The sequence below is a fragment of the Pteropus vampyrus genome, unplaced genomic scaffold (genome assembly GCF_000151845.1).
Source record: "Pteropus vampyrus isolate Shadow unplaced genomic scaffold, Pvam_2.0 Scaffold11, whole genome shotgun sequence".
NCBI classification, from domain to species: Eukaryota; Metazoa; Chordata; class Mammalia; order Chiroptera; family Pteropodidae; genus Pteropus; species Pteropus vampyrus.
The window spans coordinates 11,351,903-11,372,941 of NW_011888792.1; the positions used below are offsets into that span (position 1 = coordinate 11,351,903).

At 32.5% G+C, this 21,039-nt stretch overlaps 1 long non-coding RNA gene across 1 annotated transcript in view; it reads right to left on the minus strand.

The window, feature by feature from the left end:
- Positions 1-21,039, minus strand: part of LOC111731614 — a 78,190-nt gene that overhangs the window by 31,776 nt on the left and 25,375 nt on the right. The window lies entirely within an intron of this gene.

The window sequence follows — 21,039 nt, forward strand, 5'->3', positions numbered from 1 at the left end:
ACACAGATGTAAAAATCCTAAACAAAATACTAGCAAATCAAATACAACAATACAGTAAAAGGATTATACATGACGATCAAGTGGGATTCATTCCAGGGGTGCAAAAAAGGTTCAACATTTGCAAATCAATCAATGTGATACACCACATAAGCAAAATAAAAGATAAAAATTACATGATCATATCAATAGATGCGAAAAAGCATTTGACAAGATACAGCACCCATTTATGACTAAAACACTTAATAAAAGGGTATAGAAGGAAAATACTTCAACATAATAAAAGCCATATATGACAAACTCTCGGCTAATACCATATTTAATGGCGAAAAATTGAAACCTTTTCCTCTAAGATAAGGAATAAGACAAATATATCCACTCTCACCACTCTCATTTAATAGAGTATTGGAAGTATTGGAAGTACTAGATAGAGCAGTCAGGCAAGAGAAAAAATAAGACACCCAAATTGAGAATGAAGAAATCAAATGGTCACTTTTTGCGGATAACATGTTTCTTTATATGGAAAACCCTAAAGACTCCACCAAAAATCAGAAACAATCAAAAAATAGAGTACAGTGGCAGGATACAAAATCAATGTACAAAATCCATTGCATTCCTATATACTAACAATGAAATTTCAGTAAAAGAACTGAAATCACAATTCCTTTTGCAATTGCAAAAAAAAGAATAAAACACCTAGGAATAAACTTAACAAACTATGTGAAGGACCTATACACTATGAGACAATATTAAAAGAAATTAAAGAAGACACAAAAAAATGCAAAGATATTCCATGCTCATGAACTGGAAGAATCAACATAGTTAAAATGGCCATATTACCCAAAGCAATATACAGATCTAATGCAATTCCTGTCAAATTCTCAATGGCAGACATCAGAAACATGGAGTGAGAGATGTCCCCAGATCTCTCCCTTTGAAATAACAATAAGCTGAAAATCTAAAACTCAACAAAAAACACCCAAACTGCACACCGGCACATCTGAGCATGAAACCTGCGCATAAGAGCTACCACAGGTCAGAACTCTGGTGTCAGGCAACAGATGGGAGAAAAAAAGAAGCTGCCTCTCACTGCCAGAGCTCCATGTAGGAGGAGAGGGAGGGGAGAAGGAGCGGCAAGTTCCCTGAACAGCCCTGCCTGGGAGAGCTGTGAGCTCCCCATGGTTGGCAGCAATGCCCAGTCATCAGGGCAGAAGGCAGAGAAATGGAGATAGCAGAAAACTGAGGATGACAGAGAAACAAGAAGTGATTTTTTACCAGCCACGTCTGCAAAACTGAAGCTGAACCACAGCCCACAACCCCCAACCCAGAGGGCCCCTCCCGCCATACCATTTGAGACCCAACACTGTGGAGCCGCAAAAGAATCTGAGCAAATGCCACCAAAGCCATTGCTAACATTGAAAGGAACTGAGACTGAGGGTAGCGAGCATGATTAAGGGAAAAAAAAGACATTCTATAAAGCAGGGATCCAAGAGGCTTAGACGCCACCTACTGGAAACCAAAAGAAAAGTGCCTTCTTTGCAGCAGGCTAAAGAGAGACCTTCATATAATAAATCTTCTTTCTGGAAAAAAACAAAACAAAACAAAACAGAATACACTTCCATTAATGCCCCAGAGGAGAAATAGTCCATTAAACACTATGAACAACCAAGGTGACAAGGCATCTCAGAAAGAAAGACAAAAATCTCCAGAAAATAAGCTTACAGACGTAGAAATATGCAACTTAAATGACAGACAATTCAGCATGGTACTTATGAAAAAACTCAATGAGAGCCAAACGAGTCATATCAACAATTTCAGGATGTGAAAAAACAACTAGATGAGCAGAATGAGTTCTTTAGCAAGGAGACTGAAACCCTCAAAAAGAACAGAATAGAACTTCTGGAGATGAAGAACACACTGCAAGAGCTGAAAAATGAAATAGCAAGCTTGGGAAATAGAGTCGACCAAATGGAGGAAAGGATCAGTGATATCAAAGACAGAAATCTAGAAATAAATCAGAAGGAAGAAGAGAGAAGCTAAAGAATGAAAAATAATGAAAGAGAAATACAAGAACTAGCTGATACCATCAGGAGAGGAAACATAAGAATAATCGGCATTATCGAAGGCGAGGAAAAGGAGCAGGGACTAGAAAGCATTTTCAGACAAACAGTGGACGAGAATTTCCCAAATCTAAGGAATGAGCTGGAGCTTGGAATTCAAGAAGTCAACAGAACACCCAATTATCTCAACTCAAAAAGGCTTTCACCACGACACATTGCATTAAAGTTATCGAAAATCGATGACAAAGACAGAATTCTCAGGGCAGCCAGGGAAAAGAAGATGGTAATCTATAAAGGAAATCCCATTAGATTATCATCAGACTTCTCAGCACAGAAAGGAGTAGAATCAAATATGTAAACTAAAAATTTTAATCATTTCTTCAATTTAAAAAAAATCCCAATGGCATTTTTTAAAGAAATAGATGAACAACAACAAAAATTACAGATTTGTATGGAATCACAAAAGACCCCAATTAGCCAAACCAATCCTGAGAAAAAAAGAACACAACTGGAGGTAATACACTGCCTGACTTCAAATTATATTACAAAACAACAATAATCAAAACAGCATGGTTATTGGCAGAAAAACAGACACACAGATCAATGGAACAGGATTGAGAGCACAGAAATAAACCCACATATATATGGGCAAATAATTTTCAACAAAGCAGCCAAAAATACATAATGGAAAAAAGAAAGCCTCTTCAATTAGTGGTGCTTGGAAAATTGGAAAACCACATGCAAAAAAATGAAACTAGACTGCTATCTGTCACCAGACACCAAAATGAACTCAAAATGGATCAAAGACCTAAATATAAGACCTGAAACAATAAATTGCATAGAAGAAACAGGTACTAAACTCATGAACCTTGGTTTTAGAGAGGATTTTATAAATTTAACTTCAAAGGCAAAGGAAATAAAAACAAAAATAAATGAATAGGACCGTATTGAACTAAAAAGCTTATGCATAGCAAAAGAAATCGTCAACAAGACGAAGAGGCAACCAACTGAATGGGAGAAGATATTTGGAAACAATGCCTCTGATAAGGAGCTAATATCCAAAATACATAAAGAACTCATACAACTCAACAACAAAAACACAAACAATCCAATTAAAAATGGGCAGAGGACCTGAACAGACACTTCTCCCAAGAAGACATACCAATGGCCAATAGTCATTTGAAAAGCTGTTCAACTTCACTAGCTATTAGGGAAATGCAAATCAAAGCCACAATGTAATACTGCCTCACATCCATAAGAATGGCTATTAACAAGACAAGTGACAAGTGTTGAAGAGGTTGTAGGGGAAAAGAAACCTTCATACACTGCTTATGGGAATGTAAGTTGCTATAGCCCTACTAAACAATATGGAGGTTCAGCATTATTCCAGTGGCTAAGACATGGAAACAACCAAATACCCTTTGTTAGATGATTGGATAACAAGGATCTGGTACATAAATACAGTAGAATATTGCTCAGCTTTAAAAAAGATGGAATATTGCCATTTGCGACAACATGGATGGACCTTGAGATTGAGATATTCATGTTAAGCGAAGTAAGTCAGACAGCAAAAGTTGAGAACTATATGATTTTGCTCATATGTGGGATATAAAACTGAAGCAATAAATGAACAAGACAAACAAACAAAAACTCATAGGCACAGACAACAGTTACCAGAGGAAAGGAGGTAGAGGAGAAGGTAGATAAGGGTAAAGGGAGTCAAATATATGGTGACAGAAGGAAATTTGACTTTGGGTGGCGAACACACAATGCAATACACATATGATGTATCATTGAATTGTACACTTGAAATCTATATAATTTTGTTAACCAGTGTCACCCCCAATAAACTTAATTTTTTAAAAATAATAAATTACAAAAAAAAAAAGTCTTAACACACCCAAAATAATGTTTGACCAAATATCTGGGCACCTCATAGCCCAGTCAAATTAAAACATAAAACTAACTATCACAGCAGGCAAGCACCTAAAAACCAAACATTCTATCAAGTAGAAAATATAGGACTCTCACATACACATGTAATATTCTTTAAAAACTTTTTATTGCTGCTACATAAATTGATATAAAAATCAGGGTTTTAAAAACTACTTACACAAAATATATAAGAGAGCTATTCTTACACTAGAAAACTAGAATTCAGTGTTAGGATTAGTATTTCCTGAAGCTACAAATACAAATATGTAAACAAATATATGTATGTCGGAAGGCAAAATTTACATAGGGCTTCTTGAAAACAATAGGTTACATACTAGGTTACACTCTTTTCTTGAAGGTAACATAAAGTTGACCACACCAAAACCCATTAAATTCAAATGGAGTCTACTATTTAATAAATTATTATTTTGTTTTCAACTAACACTCCAAACACTTTGCATAATTATTAAGGCCTAGATATAGCTACAGTATAGATCGTCTTACTTTTCTCCTTTACTATAAAATCTTAGTAGGAAAACATGTTTTAACCTTGTAAAATATCAACACCAGACTATTCATTAACTGTTTCCTTAATGTTCACCTTTTAATGTGTTTATTAAACCAATTCTTCACCTTTGAATACTTTAGAGATAATACTAAGGTACTATGATTATAGAAACTAATGAATTATAGACAATTTACTGTAAATCTTACCACTTGATAAAAGATTCTATTGTAAATCTTACTTTATTAAAAGAGTGTTTTTACAGTATTACAATATTTTCTGCTCTACTTCTTTGAATCCAGCAGAGTAAATACAAGCTAGGAAATTCTATTTCCAGAGACCTGCTAACATCACTGATCACTGTTTTATATTAAAAAAAAATACCTATTAGAGTTGTATACTAAGACCAAATATCAAATAGTTGGAGGCGCCTAATAAACACAACTTTTTAAAGACTCTGCTTCATCTCTGTTCATCACAATAACAACAACAACAACAACAACAACAACAATAATAACAACAGACAAAATGTCACATCTGTATTTCTGGAAGATTAGTGGTCCAATCTGGAATTTCAGTAAATAGTTCTGACAGGCTACCAGAAAGGGTTGTGAATAGATTTTAGTAACCTCAAAAAACTTGTTTTGTAGGCTGTCAAGATCTGTTAAGCACCTTCTAAACACCAATGTTCATTTTAAAACTCTTTCCTGAAATTTTGGGAATAGATGACTTTTCACAAGTATTATGTATATTCTAAACTTTTTAATGTCTGAATTTAGCAAAACTCAAAACACATTTGGCCAAAGCTCATTTTATATCATTTCTCAAATTTTATATACAGGAATATTTCAAAGGCAAATTATTTTGTGTGTTTCTGATTCATTTAAAGTTTGCTCACGAAAAGTTTATTTTTTATAAGAGTTCTTCTCTAAGATGCCTTATGAGATTTGGTTTTATAACACCTTGAAACACTTATTTTAAAGAGAAAGTTGCTCTAAAAACTTGTACCTCAAAATTACTAATTTAATTTGAACAGAGTCTACACTTGGCAAAACATTTCCACATGATCAACTAATTTTTTGTTAACATTTTTAATAACTCTATTGGTCCCAATACAGCTACAATGTAACTAAATTATATATATGTATATTATATATATACGTATATATATAATATACGTATATATATATATACGTATATATATATACGTATATATATACGTATATTATATATATACGTATATATATGTATGTATGTCACCATTATCTAGGCAGCATTTCCAAAATTGTGTTTTGTGAGACACTAGTGTCTCGAGAGATGTCAAGAAACGTTCATGGGTAGAAAGTAGTTAGGAGTGGTAGTCAAGTTAAGTGTGGGAAATGCTGAATTAAACAAAATTACACAGGTTTGTTTACTATAAGATTTCTTAGAACCTTTATGTACATAATGAATATTCAAGAGAAATATATAGGAAATAATGTTTTCCAAACTTATTTAACAATAGAACTTTTAACAAACCTCTTACCATACTGTAGGATGTTAATGTTCTGTATGTGGTCTCAAACACTAAGAAAGTGATTGCATTTACAATGTTCCACACCTTTATCTGTCACTATCAATCTGATAATTTTGCCAACATTTTTCAGGAAGGTGATAGCCTAGTTACTTAAAAATACTTCTAACTGAGGCAGAATTACTAACAACTCCTTTTCACAAGGTAGGAACAAATTGTAAACCTGAGTTTTGATTAACATAATGATGACAACCTGACAACCATGTTAAAAAGACTATCTATTTAATTTACAAAAGTTTTTTAGAGAAGATCTTTTAAAGAAAACTGACAGCTATTGATTCTTGGTGAATTAAAAGTGTAAAATATAGTCATTTCTTAATTATGACTACAACAAATTTTAATTCTAAATTGGCTTCTCCCTATCATTGAGCAGATTTCAGAATTATTCTTCCTTTTTCCCTATGAAGCACATGGGGTATACTCAGCACATACAAGTAATTTAAATGTTTCCTTCTAACATATAATTTTGATATTGTTAAGCACACTTGAAGGCAGTGGGCCCTCAACTTTGCTTTTGGCTAAAGTTTCTGAAGGAAAGGTTTTCATTGATATGCACTCATAATTATAAGGTAATTCTACTGTGCCTCAAAATCACATAATGCATTCCAAAGACCACTGGAAATTGATTTAGAATTATTTAGTGTTTTATATAATGTATACCACTGCTTGCCTTCGATTATAAAGAAAACTGAAAGTTACTGCTATTTAAAAACATACTGATTTAAAACAATAAATTATACTACAGTACAGATTATACTATAACTTTGTTAAAATTCATAGGCATGTTTAGCAAAATAACAAAAAATGATAACACAGTTACTCTTAAAGAATATTAATAAAACTCTTTGTCAACAAATTGACAAGAACTTCCACTTCCACCCATGAACATTAAACTGCCATGAGAATTGCCCTCCAATTATAAAAATTAGAAAACTGAATAAAATATATGAAACAAAAGTTTTCAGGCATTGGGTAACAGGAACCATGGTTTCTGAAAAAGGACAAACTAACTAGCTGAGCCCTCTGGGTTACTGCCTAGAAGCGTTTTCCAGGCTACAGAGCTGAGATGCAGAATTCAAATAGGGCCCAGCAGTCACAGTGAGCTTAGGAGACAGAGATAGCCATCTGGGTAAGCTGACACAGCTAGAATTTGTGGAGAAGATTATTAGACAGGAGGTGGCTAAATAGAAAAAGAGTTCTGAAGATCTGCAAAGAGTCTTTTCAAATCTGTGGTTAAATATTTATCTTCACATGCATGAAGTGAAACTCCTCAAGGTTGAGGAAACACCAGAAATCAGTGCTCAAACAATTCACATAGTCATACTGAGTTAAGAATAATTTGCATATGCCAGAGTGGAGAGATATCATAATACATGAGGTATTAGTAGAATCTGCAGTGAGACTAATGTAGCTTTTCAAAGTTAATGAGAATAATTTAGCTATACTAAAGGCTAATCTGGAAGCTTATAAGCAAACTATGAAAGTGTAAAACTGATCCCAAGTAATTTAATTGCATACCAGAACAAAGTCCAACATTCTTTGAAGGAATGTAACAAAATCCAGCACCCAACAAAATAAAATTCATTATGTCCAGCACCTGATCAAAAAAGATTGCAAGGAAGCAGGAAAATATGAACCATACCAGATAAAAAGTAATCGATAGAAACCTAAAGAAAAATAAACCAATAGAATAACTGAGATGGTAGAATTAAAAGAAAGGGAGATTAAAACAATTATCATAGATATGTTCCATATGTTCAAGATTATAGTGGAAAACACAAACATGTTGAGAAAGAAATACAGGATATAAAAACAGACCCAAATTCTAATGAAATGAGAATTATAAAATCTGAAATGAAAATGACAATGGGTAGGATAAACAACAGAATAAAACTCACAGGAAAAAAAATAGTAGTAAACTTGAAGACAGCAATAGAAGCTGTTCAAAATGATGCATAACTAGAAAAAAGACCCCCCAAAGTGAATAGAGTCTCAGTTACCTGTAAGAAAATATGCAGACTAATATACATGTAATTGGAGTACCAGAGGAAAGGGGAGAGGAGAGAAAATTATTTTTAAATAATGACCACAGATTGTCTAAATATGGTGAAAAATATAAATCCCTAGATACAAGAAACTCAAGAAATCCTGAGCAGAATAAACCTAAAGAAAACCACACACAATCATAACAAACCACAACTTAATCAAACTGTCAGAAATAAGAAATAAAGAGAAAATCTTTAAAGCAGACAGAGGAGGATAAAAAGATATTTTATGCAGGAAAATAAAGACATATGCTCTAACCACTTCTATTCAACATTGTGCTGGAGTTCCTAGGGAAAAAATAATAACAGGCAGACAAATTAGGAAGGAAAAAGTAACACTGCTTTTTTGACATATGACATGATTATGTATCATTATTCCGCTATAAGAAATCTACAAAAAACAAACAAACAAACAAAAAACTACCAGAACTAATCAATGAGTTTAGCAAGGTCCTAGGAGTCAAAGTCAATGTGTAAAACTCAATTGTATTTCTACATACTAACAACAAATAATTGGAAATTGAAATTCAAAAAGCATTGTCATTTACAGTAGCAATAAAAAAATTGGAAATAAATTTAACAAAATGCATATAAGATCTATAGAGATATATATCAAGAAATATACCATGTTTATAGATCAGAAGATCCAATACTGTTTAAGATGTCAGGTCTCTCCAAACTAATCTATAGATTCAAAACAATTTCAATCGAAACTCTAATAAGCCTTTTTGTAGAAATTGGTATTCTTATTCTAAAATTCATATGAAAATACAAAACAATTTTGAAAAAAAGTTTGAAGAAGATTTATACCATTTTATTTCAAGACTTACACTAAAGCTATCATAACCAAGATAGTGTGATACTTGTTTTAAGAAAGACATAGAGCAATGGTACAGAATAAAATTCAGAATATACCTATGATCAGCTAATTTCTAACAAATGCATCATACTAACATAGTAGGGAAAGAGTGGTCTCCTTAACAAAGACAGCTGAACAACTAGATATTCACATGTAAAAAAATGAAAGTCTACCCTTACCTCATACTTAGATAAAAATAAGAAAACAATTTTTTTAAGTAGACAAAAGATTTCAACAGACACATTTAAAATATATATATATATATATGAATAGAAAACAATCCACATGAAAGGATGCTCAACATCGTTATTCACTAGGAAAATGCAAATTAAAACCACAACAAGATATAACTACATACAATGTATTCACTAGAGTGGCTAAAATTAAAATATTAATAACACCAAATAATAACAAGACTGTGGAGCAATTGAACTTTTGTACATTGCTAGTATTAAAGTAAAATGATACGATCATTTTGGAAAACAGCTTAGTTATACATTCAAAATTGGTGAACTTTATGCAATTTATACCTCAATAAAGCTGAATTTTAAAAATTAACTTGACAAAACATTTTTAAATTAGTAAAATAAAATTTTGATAATTTCCTGTAATGGTTTAACATTTTTTAAATACTAGCCAAGTTTTTCCCCTATTGTTCTTAGATACTTCTTCCATTCAAGCAGTAGATAAGCTTACCTTCAGGAAAAGCAATGACAGCAGAAAGCTGTCACTATGAATTTCAAAATCCTGGGCCTTGAGAATAATGGAAATGACCCAGAACACATGCTTACCAAAGCAGGCAGGTGAATAATATAAAATAAAAGAATGTGAGGACTAGAGTAAACAATCTCTTTGGAATGTAGTTCCAGTGTTACCGGATCATTTTTCCCCCAAAAGAAATCTGGAAATTCAAAAATTCAAAAATTGAAATATTTCTCAAGCTAAAAGCACTTCTGTGGGTCAAATTCAGCCCATCAATTTATAACATCTGGCACAGAACACAGATTTAGAACACCTTAAAAAAAGTAAAGACTTTCTCATTCTCCGGACCTGATAAAATTTCCTGGAAGGATGAAAAGAGTCAAAGGAACAATGCATAGACATTTTTTTACAAGAGAATGGTGGCGATCTGTGTCTCATTTCCTAGGTACAGACTCAGGGAAGCAGAAAGATCTCATAGAATGGGATGGATAATGTGAGAGGCAAACAATGTTTTCAGCCTCAAAGTTTCCCAGGCCCCATCCAGCCCCAGAGAGGCTCAGGCAATTGGCACTCTCAGAGAATTCTCTACATCTTGGTGCAGTTTGGGGACCACAAGAAGACACAATATAATCAAAAGCATGAAAATTGCAGCAAAAGTTGCTTTACCAGCTTAAATTGTGTGGATGGGCATGAGGGATAAGTCAGCAGTAACGTGTGATGATCAACTTCAGAAACAAAATGAAGGATAAACATTTCTACAAATGCTATCAATGAGGAAAGATAAAGATATCTAATAGGACCCACCACCTCCACCCAAGGATTAGCAGAGCACTAGGAAGAGGTAAGAGATCCCAAGTTAATATTAAAATTTCAGCCATCTGGGCAGAATAGGGGCTACAAACAGAAACTGAGTTATAAAAAAATTAACAAAAAGTTTACTCCTTGAACATGTGACACTGTAGACTGAGATGTACTTCCATAGTCTGCTGTAAGCAAGGAGGTTATCCAGGGAAAGGAAAATCATTTTATTTTTTTCCTTGCTTTAGATTAATTATGCCAAATAAATACTGGATTTGGTAATATGCCCCACAGATAGGCCACTAGAACATAAGATTTCCATGACTACAACATAATAGACTATAGAATTAAGTTCTTCAGATGACTTCTGTAACAATTTTGCTCAACAAACTCAATTATCAAACACGCTTATTAAGTTTCCCAAACTCGTTTTCAAGTAATAAACTGTCTTAAGGCAAGTCTAAATGACTGGTAACACTGGACAAAGTGAGTGAAACTCACTCGTTCTGCAACTATTTATATAAATACAATAACAATGCCACCAAAATCCATTGGTTTACATGAGAAAAGTGTAGGTCTGAGGCATTAAAATGTAGGAAGCAGAGAGGTTGTTACAATGTGTGTGTGTGTGTGTGTGTGTGTGTGTAAAACTATATTTTCCAATTTTTCTAAATTGACCACATAGTCCTTTAATTTCCAGAAATAATTAGAAAATATGTTTTAAAATAGAAGACGTCTTTTAATTGCCCCTTTAATACATTCTTAGAAATTTAACAGCACATCACCTGCACAGCACTGTTGTAATTCCCCCAATAATTCAGGCAAAGTGCCTACTTTAGTTTGAATATTCAGATAATTAGCCACATATTTCCAACAGCTGTGGCACAACAAGACCTCTGAGCTTCAGTTTTCTTCTCTGTGAAATGGGGAGATATACCTGCAAAGCCTCTCACATTTGCAAAAGTATCTAGCCCAGTATCTGATACATAATAAGCCCACAAAAATATTTACTGAATTAGCCACTACTAACTTCACTTCTACTGACCTCTGAACAGGTTAATCAATGAAATTTTTTCTAGGAAAAGTCACCTATTCAATCATGGTACTGTATTTCTCTTCCAAAGGTACAATAGACCTTCAGTAGTGTTATCCCACGCAAGCTGTTCCTGAACAACCACTTCCCATTCCTACCATTGTATTTATATTAATAAATGCAACTGGGTAATTACCTAAAAATTCTCCTGATACCTTGTAGCTCCACTTTCATCTCAGAAAGTATTCCTAGAGTGAAGTGAGTCCACATTGCCTCTCTGCTCTCATCCCTCTAAGTGCAATGATTTTCCAACACACTCAATAAAATCCAAGGATTTCACTGTGGCCTATAAGCTTTTTTGTGACCTGCCTCTGCCTGTCTTAACCTCATTTCCTACGACTCTCCCCTCCACTAGCTTCTTGCTGATCATTGACCACACCAAACATAAGCCTTTGTACTTGACTCATCCCACTGCCAGGTATATACTGCCCTGAAATTCATATGGTTTGTTCCCTCACTTCATTCAGATGTCACCTCCATAGAGAAAACCTCCTTGACTACCCTTTCTAAAGCAGCATACTTTGTTATTCTCTGTCCCCTTCACCTGCTTTTTCCACCATAACAAATCAAATATATATTTATTCATCTGTTGCAATTGAAGCTCCATGAGGATCGAGACTTCATCTCATTGACTATTATATTTCCAGAGCCTAGAATACTACCTGGTATAAAGTGACACTAAATTACCATTAACAGTGAGTCTGTTTGAAGTAACTAAGTGAGAGATTTGAATATTCCAAAAAAGCTTTGAGAAAATGTTACTGACAGTGGAATGAGGAGTAAAAAGACCAGTGATAGTTATGGTGACCATGTGAACCTAGAACACATGCTGATGGAAAAGGTAAAAGCCTCAAGGAACTGGATTAACACCAGAATTGGGATAAGATTTTTAATAGCTGGAGTATGGTAGGCAGAATGGAAGCAAAAGAAAGCCTTTGGATGGCTGAGGCCTGAGCAGTAGAACGAAGAAAAATTTCTTTTATCCCACCTACTGTCCCTCCTCATCTTCCTTCCCTTCATGTTTCCTCTGTCAGTATCTACCCATGTTTGCCATCTTTTTCTCCTTCTCTTTTGCTTCCTCTGTCATAAATTGTTTTTCAATTGTATATTGCCCTCAAAGAGTTTTTTTTTTCCTGTGAATCAGCAGCCTCAGTAAAAGAAAAGCTCTCTAATGAGAAATTATTAAGAGTATATTTATTATTCCTTTAAATGCCAAAGAGAATACCAACATCATCAGTATCAAGTACTCATCATGAAGGCAATAGACTAAAACAAAGACTCATAAAGCCATTCCCTTTCACCTCCTACATCAAGAATTCTGAATGCTTTGGGACTTTGCTTAATTTTCTTCTCTTCCTTCTCCAGAACATAGCTTTAAAATATAATCAACATTTTTTTGGCTTTACTGAGGTATAATTGACATATTTTTGTTGCACATATTTAATATATACATCTTGATGAGTTTGGACATATACATATACCCATGATACTATCACTACAATCAAGCTACTATAAATATATCTATCATCTCCAAAAATTTCCTTGTGTTTTGTTTATGTTCTATAAGTGGTAAGTGGTAACACAACATGAGATCTATCCTCTTGATATATTTTAAAGGGCACAATAATGTATTGTTAACTACAGACACTGTGTGGTACAACAGACAATATCTTTGACTTCTATCCTCACATTCCATTTAAAAAATCATGACACATTCACTAAAGTATATCTGCAAAATTCCTAAGTCTGGCATTACCTTTTTGTAATTAACTTGATCCTTGGTGCTTATTCATGTTAAAATAAATGAAAACTGGCAAGCAGTCCTATCAGGCTTGTAAATGTGCATATATACCTCTTCCCACCCTTCACCAAAAGACATTGGGCTTGGTGTTCAACTGGACTCTTTAAAGAATAATTTCTAATACATTAGTAGCAGCTAACATAATAATATCTATTAATTTTAGATAAGTACCTCCCAAAATATCATACCCCCAAAGGTCAACCTTAGTCATTTTGAAATCCCTTCATAAGAGTTTATAGAACATGATCTCTGTTCAAAATGAATCTTAAGAAAGTAAACTGTATATCAAAATTTTAGGAAATATTCATAGTGAAGTTCACATTTTGCTCATTAATCCTAGAGAGCAAAGAAAAATCAAAGCAAGGATAAATGGGTTTAATTTTTTAAATATCAGGCACATTTATAAGTGACAAGGCATTAAAATTTATAAACTACATGATGACCTACTTAGAGCTAATCAATATATTCAATAACAAATAAGATACCCAGTCTAAAATGATTTATTCCATTATTTTGGTAATTATGCTTAAATTAGTTCCAATTACACCATAAGCTCGAGACATAAGGAAAAAAATTCATTATTCAAATTAAATATCAAAAGCCAAGAGCATTAACCTTCTCTATGTCTTTCCCTGTTTCATCTTTCTAATTCTCCATGCCCACAATCCCTTTCTCTGTCATTGTACCTTCAAGTCTAGAATAGTATCAACTCTGATAGGATTAGTATAAAATATGTATAACTAACAGTGTGACTTTATTGTTTTTCTTAATTCTAAGACTGAAGGATGCTAATACCAATGTAAAAGGGTGATTGCTTGTGTATATATGTCTCTCTCCCCTCCCCTCACCAAAGCTGTTCCTTCACTGACATATATTCAATAGAAAATGTGAAAGTACAGAATAAAACAACTGTATGTATACATCTGTATTAGTACCAGGACATGTTTACTAATAGTAAAGGGATAGGTCCAAATTTAGGTTAGCAGCCTAATTTGGCTTAAAACAAAATACATCTCCCCAAAGCACTTCCATTCTGAAATAACTTATAACCATAAAAGGTATTTACAAGAAAAAAATCTAGAATAATAGTAATAGCAGCAAAATAGTCACTTTTCATTTTCACTAACTTGGTGTTAACTAAATGAAATCTGGCATTGCTATCAGCATAGTACAATAAACTTGAAAAGGTACCCAATGTACAAAGAAAATATGAAACTCCCTAATGACAACAGCAAAAACAAAAATTGTGTTTTCTTTTTTCCCTTCACATGCCCTTTGTGTTAGCTTGAGAGCATATAATCTTGTTATCTACATACTATAATAAAAATAAAATTGCCAGTGTGCCTAGATGGAGGCTTCAAAAATAACTAAAGAAAATTATATTTCTCTATATCCCATAAAAGATCCATCATACAGGACCCAGTTCTCATTTCTTTATGTTAGAAGCTGTTACTAAATGCAGCTAAACAAGAGAAAAATATCTAAATAACTCTCAGAAGTAGCATACACAGATATTATATCTTTCTTGAAATCTCAAATCTTACATTATCTAAAGATTTAAATCACCTTTAAAACAGAATTTATTAAAATTCTAAACTCATATTGTGTTTATCTTTTTTATAAGTGGATATATTCCTAGTAACATGTTTGTATCTGATGTTATTCATACAAATAAAAGCATATAGTCATTTTAGGGATTAATAGAAAAACAGACATCTGCATGGAACATTTCCCTCATTAGATATTATCGTGTTAGCATATTTTTCCTATTTATGATTTTACTACAAAATAAAATGAGCTGATTTTTATCCTTAAGTTTCTCTATAATGTATATTGCCAATAATGCAAATACTTTAATTGCACATTAGAAGAATCTCACGTTCCTATAAAAATTGCTATAGAATTAGCCCTGAAGAGACCTCATAATGCAAACAAAAATCAAGATATGACTATGTCAAATTGGCAGACCAGTTACTACTTATACAAAATATTACTTTAAAAGTTACTTTTAAATTAAAAGTTATCTTTTTGAAAATCCAAAGTGATTTCACATGGTTCATTAGAATGTTATTTGGCCTCTTCTTAAATTAATGTCAAATTGAATTACTTAATGAAAATTAGTTAGCAAAAAACTGTACACTAATCAACTGACTTAACAAACTAGCCAAACTGTATACTCAAAAAGCAACTCATTCTTTTTTCAGAAATACACATTTGGGGCTAATGAAACTTTTCTGGAAAGCACTTTGAGGTAATACATATCAAATGTTAATGTTCATTCTCTTTGACCAGTAATTCTACTCCTAAGAATTCTCCTAAGGAAAAAATCTGAAATGCAAATAAATTTTTATATATAAAGATGTGCATTCCAACATTATTTATTAGAGCAGAAAGAAAAAATACAACCCCCAAGAAGAGCTTAGTTTAAAAAATGAACTATGAAGTCATTTGAATCACTGTTATGAATAAAATGTAATGACCTAGTAAAATTCTCAGCACATATATATATAATACACCAAAATATTTACAATGATTACCTTTGGTTGGCATAATTATAGGTTATTTTTATATATCCTTTTCTTATTTTTAGAAGCTAATATTGGTATTCAAGAATATTTAAATGTTCCACATTGAACTATTGTAAACAAAGGGTTTTGGTTAGAAGCCATTTCATTGAGTGATAGCCATAAAATATTTCATATGCAAGTGAAAAAAGAATTGCTGGTCATAAGTAGATGATTGTCACCAGCTGGCTTCTCCTGAAGGACAGTGGTACAGCTCCCCTATTAATATCAAGGACAGTGGTACAGCTCCCCTATTAATATCTATTAACAATCAAATTAGTACAGCATTCATGTTAACAACTTGTATTCCCATCTAAGGGTGAATTTACTTAACAGATGGTTTTATTTCTCATTAGGGTCAGTCAGTACAACAAAACTGTTTGAAAAAGGGATAGGAGCCAATATTTAGTGAGTATATAATGGACAGGGTGCTAAACCCTTTACATATTTCATTTAACCCTTACAACATCATAAGGTAGGTATTATTATCCCCATTTTTCAGAAGAGGAAACCGAAGCTCAGAGAAGTATGTTAATTTATCTAAGTTTACAAAGTCAGTAAACTGCAATACTGAAATTTGAACCCAGCTTTTCTATATGCAGAACCCCTAGTGATATCGGTGAAGGAAATTACTGATGGGATTGTTCATATTGCATATGATAATGGCTTTGAAAATATTTCAATAAATAATTTTGAAAAAGGCCATCACTAATTTACTGATCGTTAATAGTTTTTAACAGATTCCACATAGTTAAAAGAAAGACAAATAAATGTTTTAATTAATGTTCAATAAGATAATGCCTAATATTAACTGTTTCTGTAAATAATAGGTGTTAATAAATATTTGTGGTATTGAACAAAACTAACCTGAGACGGCCAATGAAAATAAAAATAGAAACAAATAAAGAGATATCTCCCTTTCACTTCCAAAAGCTACGTGAACAGTCTCATTCAAGTTAATAAAAAATTAAATTTACTAAATTATAATATATAACTAATGTTAGAGAATCATTGATCATTAGGTCAAAAATAGGGGAGGGGTAGTTACATATACACAGAATAAACAGAAATCCCACACACAGAGTGGTCTCTTTAGTCCCTAATAAAATCAATACTATATTAATTTAGAATCTAGAAGTGGATGAAATAATTTTAAAGTTTCCATTTAACTCTTAAAATTCGAGAATTAAAAAATTTAATCTGAAAGTTACTTTCCTTTAAATGAAGCATTGCAGTCATTTCTAGAACTTTACTATTTGTTGAAAACTATTTGAAATCATAGCTCCTAATAATTTAATCTATTAAAATGCTGCTAACCAAGTGAAAGTTAAATGGCTATTATTTAGATTCATAAACATATAATCTGAACAATTTTTGCCTATTTTTACCAATATATAAAACCTACACCATCTATACCATTAAAATGATGAAACCAAGTCAAGGCTCATCTGTCCTGTAAATTTCCAAATAGAAATTTTTGTTGCTGGTAGCTGCACTGAGGGTCAACTTTTAATAAATTAAAATAGACAAGGGAATTTAATCTGCTACAAACAATTAAGGAGCAAATTGGGACTAAAACACGTACATTAAGTATGTAAGTATGCTTAAATATATATGTATCTATGTTTATATATGCATATATATATTTAAATATATTTAATATATGTAACAATGCTATAGTATATTCTTAAACACCAAACACACACACTCACACTCACACACACAAACACACACATAATACCCATTTTAAGATACAAAGGAATTAAGACTACTTGGTAGAATAACAGACTCTGGGTGTGTTAATATTTATGAAAAGTAGACCTAGCTCAGGCACTGTTCAAATTTAAACCCCAGAATAGCACAGATAACCTACTAACGGAAAATCGAGAAATTAATTAGCACCACCCCCAAGATCATTTGCACAGTTTTTTAAGTGTAAATGACACTAACTTATAAAAATTATATCAGTATGCCTTATGTCTTCTTTATAATTATAAATATTATATTTTAAATAAACAGAACTAAAAGATGGATCAAAATTATAATGTTAATTAATATTACCTGAGATTGTTAACCAAAACAATTATAAATAAGATGGAAAGGACTAATGAAATCTGTTGTTACACTTATAAAATCAATCTCCTCTGATGTTTCAATAATTATATTCAGGCAATTTTTTTATGTAAAGTTGTCAATCTTATCACATTTATAACTTGTACAAAGATTTGTAAATACAGATCAAATTTTAACCAGTTCAGAGAGTAAAAAGGGTTTTTTAAAATGAATCACATAGTAATTTCTGAAAACATGTTAATAATATGTCACAGTGACTCAGATGGTAAGGTTGCTCATCTTACTCACTGTTATATTCCCAGAACCAAGCATAGTGCCTGCAACACTACAAGTAATCAATTATATCAAACTGAGGTTACACCTTACAGCAGGCTGTGCCAAATTATTTTTTAAGAAGTTAAGATTTCCCATCCTGAACATTTTAGTACATGTATGCATATGTAAATTTTTCCGGGAAGAGGATTAATATCTTTCATCACAGACTCAAATGACTTTATGGTACTAAATATGTTAAAAGCTATCAGTCTGAACAAAATAAGGACATGCTGAATGTCAGCTATGTCTCTCAGAGTAGAGAGATAGCAAAGGCACCTCTAGAAATAGTTCAGAGAGGTCAACTCTGAAGGAAAAAGGAAAGGGGTTTTTTGATTGCATTTTTTCATTTGTTTGTTTGCTATCCTTGTTGTTTTGCCTATGTTAATCAAAATTAGATTACTACATTCTTCATTTAATTCAATTGACACAATGCAGCCACTGATACAGTTACAGTATAGCACACTTTAGAAAGAAACATTACCACTATTATTAAATTAAATATATCTATAGCAAGATGAACAAGTATGAGGATACATAAAATACATTGCTAGATAATTCTCTTTGGAATCCAGAGTTTAGCTTATTAAATATTCTTTATTAATTTCCGTGATCCTTGCTTGCTATAACTCAGTAAAACAGTGGCTAAATTACATAATAAAGTAAGCTGGATTTCATATTAATTTTCTTTCTATGTTTCACTTAAAATCTTCTATTAATTTTGAGCATACCTATTTATAGATGAACACCACATAGCCCTGCCCCACCAAGTTCACTGTACGTGCCCATCCTCATACCGAGTGCAACTAAAATGCTATCATTTCATTACATTAAGCAAGAGCCAAGTTTCAGATTTCACACTGTCTGATTGTTAAGATCACATTAGCTCACTAGTAGTTGTTTAGTCAGTGTATCACCTCTATTGGTATTAAATCTTTGGATACAATGAAAGTTAACAATGCTATTTTTATGTTGTGCAAAAAAAATAAAAAACCATTCAGTCTGTTTTCCCTTTTTGATTACAGTTCATTTAAGGAGAAAATGTTGCTGTATGGCTTGACAATGTTTTATGTGTCTTCGGCTGATAGAACACACAAAACGTTTGAATAGGCCCATTTATTTGAACAGACGTATTAAATAATACTTTAAATGTGAACATGCATGTCATAAATTTTGTAGTCTCTTTAAAGTAGGATAAATCTGGTATTTAAAATAGTCTTTGTTCAAAGCCATGTTTTTTTCTAACAGTCATAAAAGGACTCTGATTTGTGCTGCATGAACAATGCCAGCATCATCATTTTAATTTTATCCATATGGGCTTCTAATAATAGATAAGAGTCTACATTTGTATTATATGTCTTAGAGACATTTAAAATCTAGATAAGGAAAGGCTGATTTCATTGGACCCACAGTTAAAGGAAAGCAGACCCTAATTAAAAGAATTCTGTTCTGAATTAACTAGTTTGACATGTGCTAATTGACAGTTCCTGTGAAATGGTTCTAATTAAAGTCAATATGTCTTTTTCAATTAAAAAGAAATTAAGAATATACTAATATACATTAACAACTTAATCTGCCTTCAATATCCCATACATCAGCTGCTTTTTCCCCACTAAGATTATTGGAGAACCATCTGACACGAATCATCTACTGTTTGCTTATGGTATCTCACTATTACTTCACACGAGCGCAGCAGTAGTTTACGTCCCCTTGAGGAAGAGGATAACCTGCACATACTTTAATTTTCAGAACTCTCAAGTTCATTAAAAATAAACCTACCTTTCTGAATTTAAAAAATGGACATTCTTAATAAGAATCTTTGCTAACTGAAAACAAAGACAAGTGTTCTCAATTAGTGGTCTTTTTACTATAAGCCTTAGAGGTAATTGCATTCTTCTGGAAAGAAGGCTGGACTATGTTTTCATCATTTGGCTTGATTCAAAGCAAAGCCTGATTTGAGTAACATACAACAGAAAACATCTTTCAAATCATGTTTTGTTTCCCAAGTGAAATTTTGGGGAAGTCTCAGGTGGGAATACTTCACTTTGTTTATACAAGAGAAAAATAGAAAGCAAGATTGCTTAAATACCAGCACTAACAGAAGGCCCATCATACTCACTGAAAATGTAGCATTAGAGAAGCTGTTTTTAGCAACGTGATTAAATATTCAAATGTGTATTACCAAAGCTATGGTGTTAGCAATTTTAATGTTTTAAACTCAAGCATCAATACTAATGTACACAGCATTAACATCACATGGAGAACTATGGAAAAGATTAAAACTGTTTCTTAGTAGATGATTATAATTTAGACATTTTAATTGTAATTAAAAAATTTTAAAGAAAGCTTTTATACTATCAATATACTATAAGCAATCCTTTCATATGATATAGCTTATATTTTGATAGAAGTACCATCACAAATGCCCCTTTTCCCAGAGTTTAAAAATATCATGCTAAGTGAAATAAGTCAGACAGAAAAAGTTGAGAACCATATGATTTCACTCATGTGTGGTATATAAAACTGAAAGCAACAAATGAACAAGACAAACAAAAGCTCATAGACACAGACAACAGCTTAGTGGTTACCAGAAGGAAAGAGGGGAGGGGAGGGAAGAGGTAAGTAAGAGTAAATGGGGTCAAATATATGGTGACAGAAAGAGATTTGACTTTGGTGGTGAACACAGTGCAATATACAGATGATGTATTATTAAACTGTACAC